Source organism: Cynoglossus semilaevis, chromosome 18, assembly GCF_000523025.1.
Source record: "Cynoglossus semilaevis isolate Cse_v1.0 chromosome 18, Cse_v1.0, whole genome shotgun sequence".
NCBI classification, from domain to species: domain Eukaryota; kingdom Metazoa; phylum Chordata; class Actinopteri; order Pleuronectiformes; family Cynoglossidae; genus Cynoglossus; species Cynoglossus semilaevis.
Genome location: NC_024324.1, coordinates 3,803,551 through 3,821,509, shown reverse-complemented (window position 1 = coordinate 3,821,509; position 17,959 = coordinate 3,803,551). Strand labels below are relative to the sequence as shown.

Genomic DNA, 17,959 nt, shown 5'->3' with positions numbered 1-17,959 from the left:
TATATATATATATATATATATATATGATTTACTTTTTATTGATATTTGCTATTTTTTAGCAATTTCATGCCAAGTTGTAGGACTTGATACAAATTGCTTTGCTTAAGACTTTTTGCAACTTTCCTTTTTACTAAATTACATTCAGTCATTTTTGCTAATTTCAGCTATTTTTAAGCTAACAGACGAATGACATATAGCAAACACTTTTTTACCCACTAACAGTTCATTGTTGCATCTGTTGACTGTTGTTAAAGAAGCTTTTATTACGGGAAAAAAAATCAAGCTTGAACTCTGAAAAGTTTGAATAAACAGCAGTGAGCCAATCACAGCGCAACGAGGAACACAGGAGGTCAAAATCCTTTTCTTGGTTCACCACAAAACGACTCCTTTACATAAGCACAGCTTCGGTCCAGCAGGTGAAGGAACCAACGTCACAGCTAATGCAGCACGCTGCCTCCAAACACAAAGAATTGCGACCTTTCATTAGATGGCACTTTAATGCCTCGTTTCCCCGTCGACTGCTCGCAGTAATCTACCGCCGCGTCCCCTCGGAATCACGCGGACTCCGAGCTGAACTTCCCCTCGCAGCCCTTTTTTTCTCTCCCTGTGGTTTTAACTGGAACACTTTATTGACGCAATTGTCCGCCGCTGTCAAATTCAATTCATTCAAATTACAAGGACTTATTGAAGCGAGTAATGAAAACAGTGAAAACCATCATCACTGACCATTATTTTTCCTTCACATTTAGTTTTTCTTACCCCGGCTATTTAATAACCATGACGCTTTTATTACCAATGCCAGTGCTGTAATAGGCCTCTTATTGTTGAATGGCCTTGGGCCACTGTGTGTGTGTGTGTGTGTGTGTGTGTGTGTTAAGGCAGCATCTGTGGAAATGTTACCATGTTCTCACCCCTTGTTTTCACCTACAGGTAGGAACTGACGTCACTGGCAGGTATTAAAGCTACATTTTGCCTCCGTCTAGACAAAACTTCAACAACATGATTAAAATAAAACAACTGGATGGCGATCTATCGACAGGCCAATCAAACGTGTCCGTTCATGTCCTGCAACGAGATTTATTGTCTGTTTTCATCGATCAAATCCATCCAAACTTTTTTTTTTCCCTCATTACCTGAGGGCGAACTGCTCCCCTGGTGGTAATGTGGGCTAAATATTAAAGTCGCATAAGCTGCATTTTAACACAATAGAGGAGTGGATGAGATGTTTTTGTTACACTGAAAATCAGTCAGTGCATGGCAGCCAATTTTGGACAGATTTGTAAACTGTTTAAAGTCGACAATAGGTCAAAGGTGACACTATTTTACAGCTCTCACAGCAATGTAACTTCAACTAATCTTTCACTTAAAACAGTCATCACATGACTAAAAAAAACTAAAAAATAAAAAAAGGCCAAAGATTTTTTCAACGTTTTTTTTAAAGTTATTTTTAAGCAATAAACAAGTCTCATTTGTTAAAAAACGAGAATGTTAGGAAAATTGTTTTAAGTTAGCATTCAGGCTAAAGTCCAGTTTAAGTTTCAAATAGCTACAAATTAACCAAAATATGGTAACACATCGAACATGAACCAGCTTTAGCTTATGTAATAATAAATGACGAAATAGCTACATTAGCCTATGTAGCAAAAATACATTGAATGCAAAAAAAAAGGCCACAGACAAAAATGTAAAAAACCCCTCAGGTGAGTCAGACCCACAGACAGACAGACAGGACACGATTCCCGCCCTTTAAACACAGCAGGTTATTTCAGGTAAAGCCATAGAGAACCATCGATCTGAGCCCTGATGTTCTGCTGCAGCGACACGAACGTTCCGGACGGAGCAGGAACCTGTCCTGAATGAAATATTCCCAGCTGCTTGTCCTCACAGCATCTTTGACCGGAGTTTTGTCGGAGCTGCTTTCAACAGACGGTCATGGCAACTCGTGACGCAGGGAAACCGTTTTTCCCATTATGCTTCACCTCAGTTCTATTATTAGAACCCTTTGACTCTGGTGTCTGTACTTTCTATTCAGACCGCTCGTATTTCTGCCGTACGATGCAAGTTTTATGGAACTGCAGTAGACACAGAAGACGCGGCGGCTGAATTTGAAGCTTGTTCTTCGGTCACGGAGTCTAACAGATAAACCAGATGCAGACACGTGTGTGCGGCAGCCACCGCCACACGCACTGACAAGTGCAGTGGCTCAGTCCCAGGAGACGGTCCACAGTATAAATGTGGATATGCTGTAGGTTCAACAGCGTATCTTAAGTTACGTCACCAGGTCTTTACGGCCTGTCAACAGTTACAGAAACTCACAAACGAGTGAAATATGTTCCAAGTTTTTTATCATTTCCAGACATCAGTGTTCTGCAGCTAGAACGTTTAGCTAATTCTTTTGGATTTTTGGTTAATTAATAAAAATAAAAAACATATAAACAATTAAATTTAATAATTTTAAATAATATTTCTTAAATTATTTTTGTACTTTTTTTGGAGTTATGTCATCATTTCTGCTAACTTTTACCAGATTATGCTAAGCTAGGCTAACATTCTACTTTCATCTTAAATTAGTTTTAGATAATTTTCTAGATATTTTTAAAATTTTTGATCTAATTTTCAAAACTAAACTAACACTCACTTTAACTCTTTGGGTATTTTTAAAATAATACTATGTTAAGAGTTTTTGTGCAGTTTTTGGCTAACCATTACTGTTTGTCTTGCTGTACACAACTTCAACTATTTGTAAATAGTTTCCTTCACCCTTCACCTCAAGTACGAAATCTTCAGAGAAGATCGTCATTTTTTTTTCCTAAAAAAGATCAGAAATATGCAACAGTACTAGGTTAGGTACTTCGATCAGAGCAGCTTTTACATTTCAAAAGAGACCTGGACGATCAATCCGATCAAAAAGTCGACAACATTTGCCAAACATCTTCACCTATGTTCTTTCAGCTCCCCTGGTTTTCACCTGCCTCTCATGTTCAAAGAACAGGAAGTAGCCACACTGAGCCACCAACATAAAACCAATAAAGATCTGGGGAGGGATTAGAACCAGACCCCCTCGTCCCAGCGGGAGAGTTTCCCCGGTACAGCAGAAAGACTTACTGCTGTGGTCTGATTCTACCATCGTCGCTACACGACATATGGTGGAGTCTGGTGCACAGCACTGCCGTCGTCGCCTCTAAAGCTGCACAGATACATTAGATCTGTACACAAACAGAAAAGTCTAAACAACGCTGTCACAGAAAGAAACTCAGCAGCAGAACTGCCAGCTGAACCGGTAACTCAATAGCATTTCTGACACAGGAGATTACAGTGGTATCAACCTTGTCCATATGCTTTACATAAACTGACTGTCAGTTTGACAAATCGCTTCTGAAACTTCCCACACACTTTTCCTGCACATTGGAAGAGTTTCCCTGCAGGGGGGGCACGGGAGAGTGGGGGAGGTTTTATTCTACAACTACTTCCATGAATTTGATACAACTGTGTGCAATCATAGAAGGTATAGAAATAATGGATGGGGTCTCTCTCTCTCTCTCTCTCTCTCTCTGGGGGGTGGTTTCGATCATTGCAAACCATTTCCATCTCCTCTGATTTACACTGGAAGTAAAGACTTTCCAGGCACTTCATGTTCATTAGTATTGAAGCTTCATTTATACATTTCCAAAGTGCCTTCAAATGATCACGTTTTTCCCCAAATAAAAAACTTGGTCTGCCCTAAATCATGCAAAAATTGGTGCCTACAAAAACGGTTACAGAATAAATTGCTTTCAAGGCTAACATTTGTCACTTCTGGGCAATTTCTCATGCCACAAAACTGAAATTCCAACATGTTTCTGATTTTTGGACCCTTGGATTCCTTTGGTAGGAACACATTATAGTCCTCGCATCAAAGTCCTTGGAGTTCTTCCCTCCCAGCTGTGAGGTAGTATTTTTACGAAATGAGATCAAATTTAAAAAAAATACTAACAATGTTAAGATCTCATAGTTGTAAGGAGGAAGTCATTGAAATTATTTTATGGGAAAAAAATACTAACAATGTTAAGATCTCAAGGAGGAAGCCATTGAAATTATTTTATGGGGAAGTTTAAACTACTTAGTAGATTTTTATAGTTTATTTTCTGAGATGAGTTTCAAATTAAACCAAACAGATTGATTTTTTTTTCCCCCCAGATTTGCGGCTTGAAACGTTTATTTAGCTCCTTCTGGATCACATGTGGAATGAATTGTTTTTGTGACATAAAGCAGAGTCTGAGACAGATATTTTGTGGGGGATGAAATAAGTTGGAGAGCAGAGTATCATCTGTATACACTTACATGTTATTGAAGGAAAAAAAACTGTTAAATGTACATGAAACGTACTTTGCACAAATGCTGCAAAACAGATATCGATGAAACGTGATTTTGTTGCCTGTTACCGCTACATGACACATCTAAAATAACCAATGACACTATACGATGCCGAACCCCAGATTAACACAGGATTAATGACTGTGATGTTGTTCAGCCGACCATTCTACAACACCTCAGCGTGATGTTTGTTAATTCAGAGCTCGTCTTGTTGTCAAACTGAATCCTCTTTGATTTGGATTCTCCAAAGAAGCCGACACGGCTTAACATTCAGACGCTGCTTTTACTTTTCTAAGTGAGGTGGGAAAAGACACTGCGCTGACGTTGGCTGGATTGTTTTGTCTCTTATCTTGTCTGTCTGGTTGTTGATAAAAACCCTATTATTGGAGAAATCAGAGTCACACATTTGTCAGTGGTCGTAATATCAGACGTTCACATTAGGCTTCCTTAATAAAAACCAATTCAAAACACCAACGCGTCCATGACGATGCGGGTTAGCTCTGTGCACGTCACGTGTGATCACACATGCGGATCGGCGTCGATGCACGGATGAGAAAAGACGAGGAGATCTGAAGGATTGAATTTCACCAGTTGAACTTTGTGGCCTCGTGCGTTTGGGTGAGTCATGAGAGCGGTAGAAACTCACAAGCTGGTTTTTTTTTTTCTTTTCTCTTCTCAGATGATGTACATAATCTTTATTATAAACTATAATATCCGCCTTGTATTTCCAGTTCTAATCTTCAGGTCCCATGACTCAGGGACTTACAGCCTCGCTATAAGGAAGCCTTTTGTTATCTGATTTCTCTTCCTCTCCGTGGGAGGCTTAACGTGTCTTATTTTGATTAAAATGCATCTATATTACTGTGGCTGTGTGAGAGGAAAAAGTGAGATAATGAATCTATGAATTTTCAATATGGAGAATCCCCCATCTGATGGGTGCACAGCCGCCACACGCCAGGGTTGGATGTGGGCTTATTGCAGTGGAGCGTGTTGGTTTATGAGTTCCCTGCATCAAGGGGGATTGTCCTCCAGCAACACAACAGGCTTTTGTGTTTTCATTAAGCCGATATGAGCTGCTCTGCAAAGGGAGGAAGGCGGGGGAGCGCCGGGGTCTGAGCAGAAAACTGCCGTCAGATCGGAATCATTGTGAAAATTGACACTGCACTTTACGTGCCGAGCGTGTTTCAAAACAGCGCCGATCATTATTCTCACTGCTGGGGTATTTTATATCGCGCAGTTCCTCATTTGACCAACACATAAAAGCTCTGGGCAGAAATGTTTAAGGAATGTGTCGGAAATCAGTGCAAAAAAAGTTTGTAGTTTAGTTAGAGTTAGAAACTTGGACTACCAAACATTTCAGGTCAATTTTGGCTTTTTTTTTATCAAAAATTATTGTTAGGCTGTAGCACATAAACACAATTTTTTGCCCGCTGGTGCAGGCAGAGAGGCATTAAATGTACAGGTACAACACAGTGAACTATTGTTCTCTCAAAAATATGCCTTTGTCAGACAAGAACACAACAACACACTGTACTATGTTCTAGCTTAGCATCTGCTAAAACAACGTGTCTATTGTACATGTGTATCAAAGCGGAAATAATCCTCTTGCACAGGCAGAGAGGCATTTGTTCACTGTACCAAGAGCAAAACCCCACACTTTGTTCTGGGTGGGCTGCATTCGTATAAGTCTGTTAAAGATAACTCATTCTTCCTGCGCAGGCACAGAGGCATTGATTATCAACAACTGCACGTAAAAAAAAACCAAACTGAACACAAAATATGCACCTTTGTTGTCATGTCTGTTTATAAAGATCCTCCTTCACTGGATCTTACCAAAACCACAACACACAGTAGCATCGCTGTTTTCCTTTAACTCCCAGACACACATCAAACCCACAGCTACAAAGGACACTCTGCTGGATCACAAGGTAACTGCAAGGCAACTAAACTGGGATGTTTTAAAGTGTTCACGAAACAAAGTCTTGGACTGCAGTCCCTCCGTGTGTGTGTGTGTGTGTGTGTGCTGTTACAGAACAGAGGCCATGAAAAGGAGGACGTCTGCGGGAGTGGACTCTCCACACAGAAAAACAGACCTCCAGACACAACACGTCTGCTCTCGTCGATGACCCAGTAAACACCCGGGCTCAGGTGTACGTGTCTGTGTGAGTGTCAACCTGTCTGAGTCTTAACGTGTGTTTTGTTTTGGATCTCAACAAGACTTCTTTACAGTTCCCTGGACGCCCATTGTCTACTTTGTCAGATTTCTAAGACCCAGTAGACAACCCCTTTCCCGCCCACTTCTCTCATGCAGAGACACACACACACACACACACACTAAACCACACAACTGTCTGGTATTTCTGTACAAATCTGACATCCACCTCTTTCTCTAAACCCATGGGGTTTGAGTCACCATCCCTATTCATTCACATTTGTGTCTGACATTGATAAAATGACCTGCAGCAACACACTTTTCTTTCACCTCCAACTTCCTGCTTACCTTCAGCTACAGTGCAGCTGTACACCATAATAAAAAACCCCGGTGGCCTGGAGGAGAACAGGACACGGGGAGCAGAAGCACAGGCTGAGGTTTTCATCACAGCTCATTTGTTAAGTAGAATGTTTTTTGGTGCGTTTCTTAAAGTTCTTGAACAGAACTAGAGCACACGGGAGTCTGTTGGTAATACGTCCATGAATCAACAGAAACGAAGCCAGTGTGGAGGAGCCTGAAATAACTTCAAAAGTTACAAATGATCAAAACAAAAATAGGAGCTACCACATGCAAACTGGTGCACGCGAATAAGTTCTATTATGTGAACTTTAACAAAAGCGCGGCGTAGAATGTGAAACGAGAAATGAAACGAGAAATGAAACGGGTAATGAGTGGTGCTGCGGCAACTCCTAATGAGGAGAAAAACACAGAAAAACAACATGTAAACAACAGAGGAACCGAAGAATCAAGAAAGAAGTCAAACACAAGTTCAACACAGCTGGGAGTAACGTATTGTTTTACAGTAATGCCTCTGTGCCAGCTGCTCATAAACCGAGCAGTTGGCAGACGCCTGACCGCAGCTTGGAAGTTGATTTGCTGGTTGTTGTACGACAAATCAATCCACCAGAATAGATGGAAACCCAAAATGAGTTTTAAAAAAACAACAACTGTCAAAATGCTTGAAAATAAGAATAGATGGAAACCCAAAATGAGTTTAAAAAAAACAACTGTCAAAATGCTTGAAAAAATCCAAAATCCAAAAAATGTTTTAGAAGTTAGGTAGAAATCTTTCTAAAATGCAAAAAATGTTTAAAAAAAAACAAAAAAACATAGATGTCAAAAAGTGACTGACATTGACATTCTGTGCAGTGACATTCACTAAAAAATACAAAAAAAAAAAAAAATTCCAAAAATACATCTGTTCAAATATATAAACAGATAAAACAGACAAAAAAAATGTACTTAAAAGTTTTAGAAGATATAAACAGATAAAACAGACAAAAAAATGTACTTAGAAGTTTTAGAACTATTTCTGCTCCAGTCTATTTAACCAATTAAAACGCTTTTAATACGACTCCTGATGTTCACATCTTCAGTAAGACGCTAGCGCTAACAGACAAACCAAAATGTACAGAGTACAGTTTCAGACCTGCTGTAGTTTAAAATACCCCTCCCGCCCCAGAACATTATGTAAAATGGAGTCCTTGACTTGACTGCTGGATAATATGACAGTTCCATTCTGCTGTGTCAGGTTTCTAAAAGACAGGAGACAGTTCCTAATTCTGGATTTTAGCACGCTGCCATTAAGGATGAGGTTCTAGACAGTATACGTCTCTTTAATTGTGAGGCAGAGGAACTTATCGTGACTGACAGTCACTTGCGTCGAGCACAGGAAAGTGAAGTGAGATGCTGCCATCTGGCACAGGGCTGAGCGAGTGGGTGTATTAGTTTTAACAGCTTTCCCTTCAGTTTGATCAAAAGCCACTGGTGAGAACAGATGGAAGGGGAGAGGAGGGGAGGGGAGGAAGGAAGAGAAGGGAAGGTGAGGGAAGGAAGGGAAGGGAAGGCAAGTGGGAGGGAAGGAAGGAAGGGAGGGAAGGTGAGGGAAGGGAAGGCAAGGGAGGAAGGGAAGAAAAAAAAATGAAATGACTGCCGTGATATTTTCAGATCCTTATAATTGGTTAAAAGGTATGAAGGATCAGCGGCAGCTCCGTGGACTTGAACCCTGACAGACTCGGCTCCGGCCTGTCCTGAAGGGGAGACGGAGCAGGTGCAGCGAAGACACGGAGCTAAATACGATAATTTTTTTTTTTACGACAAAGCTTCATAACTAGAAACCAATTATGTTATCAGTGTGGTATAACGTGGAGGACAGCGTTCCTGTGACAGGTGGGTAATCTTCAGAGAAGTGTTTTGACAGTCCATCAAAGCAAAAACAGCCGACGGACTCTAATCCCTGTCGGCTTCATTTTGAATGTCATTCTGTTTTGATTTTAATCTATTATATGAAAAGCGCCCCTCCCCTCCCCTCCCACCCACACACACACACACACACACACAGTATAAACACTCCTATCGCCAATGCGATGCCCCTGTATTCTGAGCATTCAATGTTTTTTTAGTAGCTTCTGTTTGCTGTCCTCACCTGGAGGAGACGCACCGTGATGTCCTTGCTGTTTGTCCGTCTGCTATCTTAAAAAGTCATTATCAGAGCAGTGCTTTGACAAACTGGGCTCTCAGATAAAAAATAGATATGAAAGCAATTATATAAGACAAATCCAGAGTGGCACAGTGAACAGGAAATGAAAGCAATTATATAAGACAAATCCACCGCGAACAGGTGCTAACAGGAAGTGCTCACTGCTGCGGGATTAGCTTTGTTTTTGAAAGGCAACATTGAGTTTTAATTTCAACTTTGTCCTAGTCTTAATTTATTCAATAGAACTGTTTTAACTTTAGTTTCGTCTTAGTTATTGAAATATCAAAATTATTTTAGTTAACTACCTTTATCGAATCGCAAAACATGAAAACTACCCTTGCAGTACTGCACCATCTCTGTGTACTTTTCTGCCGCACCTGACTTCCTCACACATCATCCCAGCTTACGGCACACAAAGTCAAATGTATAAGAACCAAAATCGCTCACTAAGATAAGGTTTTTCTAACGTTCTGCCATCTGCTGTCCACTCTGTGCAGTAACAGCCTCATGCGGTGCAGAAATAAAAACAAAGCTTTAAAAGTAGATTTCTCTTTGTTATGTCTGTGTTTGTCTCCACGAGTAAACATGTGCGCCTCCACATCGCCCACTCTCTCATCTGCAGCACAGATTGTTAGGCTTTAAAAATAGCCCTCCTTTTAACCGGTGCACCACTTAAGGATCCGATGTGCACGAGGTCCAGTGAGCAGGCTGAATGATGGCATATTTGCCCGCGTGTCTCTTGACTCTGACATGGTTTACGCGGCCTCTTCTCCTGGGCTGTGTTTGTGTCTTCCCTGTTGTGGCTGAGGCGGATTAATCATTAAACAGTTTGCCCTCTGCCCCAGTCCATCTGTTTGGACTCATTCTCTGCTAAACCATTCTATTGGGAGATTTTCTATTTTTTTTTTTTTTTTCTCTAGACGTTCTGAATCATAAGAAAAGCTGCAAGAGTTCACGGCAGCCAGAGGTCAAAGATGAAGACTTTCTGTGTATCATTTTCAATCCCCAGGTTCATTTACTGCATATCTTATATCTTTTAACTCGAGGAAAAATTGCAATTTTCTCAACACCCATATACAGTTGCAACTGATGACTAGTATCCATAGCAGGAATCTATGATTGATGACTGAGAACCTGCCCTGGGCCTGTAGGTGTATTAATAATTCACACATCTCTGTAAGAAACTTACCAGCTACATGACAACAGCTAACCGCTAACCGTGTTTATAATGGAAATCTTTCCGTTTGACCATAACGCAACTCCCAGAAGGCAAATCTCATCTTTGTGTTTGTGTGGTCGGGCGTAACGGTTGAGAATCAGCTCGGTGTTGCCTTCATGGGTGTGGAGCTAAGAAACGATCGCATAAAAATGATCATATTTTTCAATGTTAGAATTTTGCTACAACATGAATTACACAGATCCTGGATCTGTCCAACATCGGCATCTGAAACTGCTGTTTGACAACGTACGAGTTCACTGAAGACACAAGTCCATACAAAAGTCAATCTTAACCAATAGTTTCTCAAAGTCCAACAAATTGAAGTCAAACCTGACAACAGCCAATCACAAGAGGAGGCGCAGCTTCATACTGAAACTACGGTGGTTAATCTCCGACAAAAACACACAAACAAAACTACAACAAGTCCGTTTCGAGTTGTAACTTCTTTTCAAAGACTTCAGTTCCTGGTTCAACTCCCCATCCGTGGGGTTAGAGCTCAGGGAGGTGACGACCGTGGCCTGGCGCCTGCTTTTCCCATCGCCATCTCTCACTACATGTTGACTTGATTTCCTCCAGGACGCCGTCTGTTTTTCCCGTCTTACCTACAGTATGTTCGGCTCTCGTGCTTGTTATTGACTTTTCCTGCACAGAAGTTTCTCCCCCTGAACCTCTCACTGATCCATTCTGTCTGTATGAACAATTTATTTAGGGCCACGTGGACAGATGTATTCGAATGCAAAAAAAACTGAAAATGCACTTGGGACGGTCAACGTTCCGGCACATTCCGTTCAAGAAAGAATTCTCAACTCCATTACCGCATAAGACAGAACTTTTATCGGCTCCTACTGGACAGAAATGGGACTGTACACGCCAGAAACAGTAGAGCGCTCGTAGTTAGGTATTAAATATTAAACTTCATGACCCCCGAGAGTGTCGTCTGTGTGTGTGTGTGTGTGGCCTCCGTCTTTTCGCCATTTAAATGACTTTTCTTAAAGAAAAAAAAAGGAGCAGTTCATCAGCAGGTCAACCTCAGAGAGAAGGTTGATTTATGGTGTGTACAGACAGGAGAAAAAGGGTGAGGATGAGGGTGTGTGTGTGTGAGAGAGAGAGAGAGAGAGAGTTTGGGGGTTACATGTTTTGGCAACCGGTACCTTTGGTGTCCTGGCTGTGACAAACTGGGATGACACTGGATAAAAAATAGGCCAAGGTGTTTTCTGGAACACTGGGACGACGTTTAAAAAAAAAAAAAAAAAGACAGAAGCTACAACCACTTTTTCAAACGTTATCTCCACATTTACTACCTTTACTTCAAACTAACTGGGACATCCAAACGACTGTGTTTTACTCCCTGACTTTATATCCTGTTATGGCAGCGGTGATCGACCTGGCAGCTTCACCGCTCCTCGTCTGACTCTCACGTGTTTCTACAGCCTTCATCTCAGCTCCTGCTTTAATCACACTGACTCCTCATTTCCTCTCCATTTCCTCTCCACTCAGTCCTGTCCCTTTGATTAAAGGCATATATTTATCAGACAGGTCTGGACTGATTCTGACAATCAGCAATAAAATTGAAATATGGTGTTGGTTTGGCCGAAGAAATTGTTTTTCAACTTGACGTCCATTAAAAATACAAATTGAGGCACTATTTATGGTTTGAAATATATATATATAAAAAAAGTTTATTAAAAAAATGACTTATTGTGTTTATTCCTCTGTTCTAATATATCTTTATGTTAATTTTAATACTTCTTTTAGCCAACATTTATCTGATCTGGGCTTTTTTTCTTCAGCCTTTTTAGCTTTTAGCTTTTTTGGTCACTATTTTGTGAACTAAGTGGATTTTTGGTTTAAATGATAGTTGTTTTGTTTTTTCATCTCTTTATAGCCTGTGTTTGTCAGGTTCTTTCTTTCTTTTTTAATTAGCCAACTTAGATCTCACTTCAAATTGAGAACGTCAAATGTTAATCTTAAAAGTTAGCATTTTTAGCTAACCTAACGTTTAATATATTTGTTTTGTACATTTAGCTAAAAAATCCACTCTTAAGTTTGTTTATGTTTTATTAAAATGTTAGCAATTTCTTTTTCTATTTCCAATATTTGTGGCTAACTCTGCCCCCCCCCCCACCAACTACACACCCTCCAAATGCAATTTGCCCCTAGTGCCTACCTTTTTTTTAAACTTCTTTGGAGTCAACTGAATATTTACAACTCTCTAAAACTCTACAATCAGTTTGTTTGCAGTATAATGGTGAGTTCATCCAAGTGTGCACCGGAGAAACGTTACTATTTATGATCAATAACATTTTTTTTTTCACTGCGAGAGAACAATGTTCATGGACAAACGTTATAAACAAACCGATGTGATTTGATGGAACAAGTCCGAGCATCTGTGTTTGTCATTGTTTTTCCATTTTGTTTGTAACGATTTAAAACAAAACTACATTAATTATAGGAAAATCTTACAGGCTGTGATTAACGCAGCTGCTGAGGTTTGGAAAATATCGACTCCCATTTCCCATGTTTCTCCTCTATTTTATTAACTAAAACATATGTTTGACGTTGAGGAGAGAAACTGCTGTATTTTAAGGGTAATATTTATCACCCCAGTGGAACAAAGTCAACATGCAACATATTTAAGAACTTTCCAGGATCTTTCCTCAGGTTTCAAGGACCTCTTATCTGTCGCTTTAAAATGAAAATTGAATCAAAATCCACCCCTTATACTGCGAACAGCTGGTGCCGCCAAATGATGACACTCCCTCTGTTTAATTAGTTTTTGGGTATTTCTTAATATGCAGTTTTAATAATTTTATTTTATTTTTTTGCAAACCTAAGGACAGAAATCTATTTTTTTCTTTGTTTCACAGCGATAAACACAGATGCTCTGCAAAATAAATAAACATTTTTAACACCCTTTCCCACTTTGTTTATAATCCTGTTGACTCACGTTGGCTCCAACCCATTCCCATAAAAACACAATGAATATATCAGAATATATTTAGTGCATAAATATTTAGCTGAATCTCCGTCCCAGTCCCATTTACCCCGTGTTTGTGTTTGTTTTTCTCACTGGACACGTCGCTGCTTAGTGCCTTCCCTGTGAGCTCGCTGTTTGATGTGGACCGAAAGGCTCCAGGAGTTTACGAATGAATATTTTAAGGGGATTCTCCAGACGGCGGGGGCACAAAATGGTTTCTCTGTCCACCCTACGAGTCATCCTGCCACCAGGCCGACTCTGGTGTCTCATAAAAGCAGATCTGAATACAGGCTAACGGCCTGTGTGGGTGTTCTCGACACTGAGAGAGATGAAGGGACGGAGGTTTGACGGCGGAAGAAAGAGCTCAAGAAAAAAAAAAAAAAAAGTGTGAGACACAAAAACACATGGGTGGGAGAAAAAATGTCTTGGCCCGATTTTCTGAAGCAGGAACTTGTTTCTAGATGATGGTCACAGGTATGTGTTGGTCCGTGTCAAAAGCCAAAATACCCCAGATGCTACCACAGAAAGATCACAGTCTGCCTTTTTACTTCAAAAACAACTCCCCCCTGCTGGGAAAATGAGACTCCAGAAATTATCTTTACGATGTGTAATCACCATAAACCTGCGTGGCTTCGACCAAGTCTTGACGGGAAAACTTTATAAATATAATTTTTACCTTTTTGGGATCAGACCAAGGAGGAAAATGAAGAAAAGAGATTGGTTTGACTATTGAAATAAATAAAGGTAAACTATGGTTTACCCTTAGGGATCCATGAAGTACTAGTTACTATATATGCAGTAAAATGACATTCGTTCGACACAGACAGAGATTCACTCTCTTAATACTCTCAAAATATTAGTACATGTGTAATGCAAAATTATAAGCCTCCTATTGAAGCACCGCTATCTATTGTAGTAAAAACAATATATAAAAGGGAGTATTCACATACCTGTTTTCTGTGCGGTAAGGTCCAAACGTGTCAGTCTTGTAGTAAAAACAATATATAAAAGTGAGTATTCACATACCTGTTTTCCGTGCGGTAAAGTCCAAACTTGTCAGTCGTTGGTCAGTAAGGTCCAAATTTGTTGTTGGATTCACAGCTTCTCCTTTCCTATGCAAAAAAAAAAAACAGTTATTATTTAAAAAACAAAACAATAATTTGTCATTTAAATTGTTCTAATGACCATACAAGTATAACTATCAAATTATCACCAACAACCTCCAACATACAAACCAGCTTTATTAGCAATTGTTGCAGTGAAATGAAAAAAAAAAAACCAGCACCACCCACATGTACTTTTCTGCCATCCCTAACTTTGCTACATTGTTATACATTTGCCTTTTTGTCAGACAAAATAATGGATTTTTGCAATTGGGAAATAAAATATGGTGCAGTTGAAGCTGACTTCATCAGAGAAGAATCCTCTGTTTTGTCAACTCCCAGTTGGATGAACCCTAACTGTTAGCCAACCCAGAGAAATCTGGCCGTCGGTGGAAGTTCAAAAACTACATCCACACGCAATGTGATCTCCGCTGCAGTCTCTGATTTTTTTGGCTTCTGCGCTGAAATTCCTCCTCGTCTGGTTCAAACCAGCCATTCTCCGTTGGTATGGGAGAGAGAGGAGACGAGAGGAGGAAGGAGCAGGAGGTCAGAGCAGTGGAGCGCTGAGACGCGAGTTGCACAAGCGCTTGTCTGTGCCTTTATCTTTTCCCATGTGCAGCCACGCATCGATAGCATCGGAGCAGATTCTTGTGGGATAGTCTGATTTCGGGGTTTGAAATTACCACGGGCCCCGAGTGAAACGGCCTTGAAATGTCTGCAATCCTCAAAACGGTTTATAGTTTAATGATCGTTTAAGGTCTAAACCTTGTATAGAAAAGTCGTATAGAAAAGGCTGGGAGAAAAAGGCCAGAAGTGTTGGGCCAACTAATACATTAAAACAAAAAATGTACCCATTAGATAAGATGAATCAAAGCGTTAGCCAAACATAACCAGACGTTAGGACAATAACAAATCATTCAATGTTTTCCAAGAAAAAGCCTTTCCATGTTAGAAAACATTGTTTTGTGAAACAGCAGCGAACACTGAGCACGACAACAACGTCTGTGTTTCCACTCAACATCTCCTGGTCTCTGATGATTCCACCATGTCAGGTCCAGCAGGTGATGTTGGAGCCGAGTCAACATTACCTGTTTTGACACTGAGCATTTTTGACATTTCTTTGGGAGATGAGCAAAAACATGTCCTTATGTTTTCTGCCTCGCTCCCCATGTTTGGGAGATTATCTCGGGGAAATCCCATCCCTCAGGTCATTTTGTACTCCACGTTCTGAGCCCAGTCTGGAAATGCTATCTGCTGTGAATGCACAGACTCAGACGTCTCAGGGGTGGGGGGGACTGGGGGGGTGAGGCTCAGCCTGCAGAGCTGAGACGGTCAAGGTGTGAAAAAAACACACACATACACATACACATACATAATCATATATACAGGAATGTTGTATAAGTATATATACATATATTTGTATATATATGAGGCATATATTTTGAAATGTACAGGAAGTCAGACATTAGGAAAATATTCACAATAAGTGCCTCCTAGTGGCAACTCGAAAAAAAAACTAGCAAAAAAAATTATGTTTTTTAGGCTTGATCTTATATATAATCATGTAATATTTGCCCCATATTTAAATGAAACTACTAATTTAAAAATGTATAAAGATATTGGTACTGACTGAGGCAAAGTGGATAAACAACACCCCCTACAGACAGCTTAGGGTAACTGCCCCAAGATCAGCAAATGCTTTTTTAAAATAGCTAAACCCCTAGCCAAATCATTGATAAACACAGGAAAATTCCTTAAAGTTAGCCAAAAAATTTGTCACAAGTTAGCTATCAGTTTAGAGCTAACTAAAAATTACAACAGCTAATTTAATCTTCAGGGTTGTTAATGTTATGTCATTAGCCAAAATAGTTCAAGAATGGGCTAAATCTATAGAAAAACTAATTTAAAAATACCACTCGATTGGATGTGTTTGGGTTATTTTTACCAAAATGTGGTTAAATAAATGGCCAAAGCTAGCATATGTGCTAATATATACACTTGGCCCAAAATATCTTTATTGCAAAGACAGAAGTAGAAATTGGGTTGGTATTATGCAAAATACGGGGGAAACACTTTAATCCACGTAAACACAAAAACGCTCAAGGTATAAAAATATATCAAAATTTCAAATCTCCTGTTAATGTTGTTGTTGTTTTCTGACTCTGCTGAACTCCCTTCAACGCTTGTTGTTTAAGAAAACAGGAAGGCAGACCTGCCTTGGTTCATTAGTGACTTGAAGATGGAGGCTTCAGGTGCGTAATACTCTGGACTCCAAGTCCAAACACACACACACACACACACTCACACAGCACAGAGTAAGAGTGTAAACAGTAAATATAGCAGGGAACAGGCAGTAAACACAGGTTACTCCATGCAGTCACGATTGTGCCTCAGCAGCAGCAGCAGCAGCAGCAGCAGCTCCACAGATGAATTCACAGAGCTTCATACAGAATATTACTAACCTCCAAACACACACACACACACACGTGTACACACAGAGAGAGGTGTGAGCTGCCAGGCAAGGCCCTTCTAACGCCGCAATGTGAGAAAACACCTCAGCGAGTAAACAGGAGCTGACAAGGACGGCTCTTGTTCAGAGTCCAGAGCTCAGAGCTGGAGCTTCTTACATCTCTGTGAGACGAGGAGGAGACGGAGAAGGAGCAGCAGAAGGAGCAGGACGTTATAAAGAGAGAGAGACGGGGGTATAAAAGAGGAGACCAGACACAGATAGAACAGGACTGGACAGGACTTCCTTGTCGTCCTTTGTCTTTTACCATTACACGTCTAGCTACGTCAAGTTTGTTTTTTGTTTTTTTGTCGTGACTGTCAAACATCTTTTTGGTCATTTTCCCAGTACTTTCTTCCAAGTTTTAACTTAAAGTTTCTGCGGATATTTATTTACTGACCGTTTTTGATATGCTGTGCTACTGCCACTACGGATTTTTCTAACTATTAGTGATATCATTGCTAACTATTAATAAAGTTTCTATCCAATACGGTGTGACATGAAAATTAATGTCATAACCAGAGGTTACACTTGTTAATGCAAAACATTGCATTATAATTTAATTTCATATTTTGATTATTCTGTCTATGGTGGGACGACCATTAACTGCTGGTCAGACCAGGCTGTTTGTTTGCTCTGCAGCTTTTTTTTTTCTTTTTTCTAAATGAAGTATCTCAGTAAATACTACAGTACACAGTGACCCTGTGTCATTTCCCAGGCCAGGGATTAGCATAATAAATATAAACGGTGCTAATTAAAAATATATTACTGTGCAGAACTGCCACATCCTCTGTGTACTAGGCTGCGCTCGTAAAGCAGTTGAGAAAAGTCAGAGTTTAGGCTGAAGTTAACGTCTCAGGTCACCGCTGGTGCACACTGGAATTTTGGGAAGTTTACAGAGTCACAGTGTGACCCTGGAGGCTCAGCCCTGCGTCTGTGAGACGTCTTTGTCAAAATACAAACATGGAGTGTTTGTAACAGAGGCAGCACAGCTGTAGTGGGTCAGGTTAGAGGCCAACAGGCCCCCGTTCTGCTCTCTACAACTTCAAAATATGGAAGGACGCAACATGGACATTATAGACTTGGTGACTTGGACATTAAAGACTTGGT

The 17,959-nt window shown here is 40.2% G+C and overlaps 1 long non-coding RNA gene across 2 annotated transcripts in view; it reads right to left on the bottom strand.

Annotated features, from left to right (window-relative positions):
- LOC103394044 (uncharacterized) overlaps positions 1-15,520 on the bottom strand; it is a 28,113-nt gene extending 12,593 nt beyond the window's left edge. Inside the window, exon 1 of one of the 2 annotated variants that reach the window (XR_523093.3) lies at positions 14,267-15,520. This is a non-coding gene — a long non-coding RNA (uncharacterized LOC103394044). The remainder of the gene's footprint in view (positions 1-14,266) is intronic. The other variant, XR_003052737.1, reaches the window with a different exon arrangement.
- Positions 15,521-17,959: the final 2,439 nt, after the last annotated feature.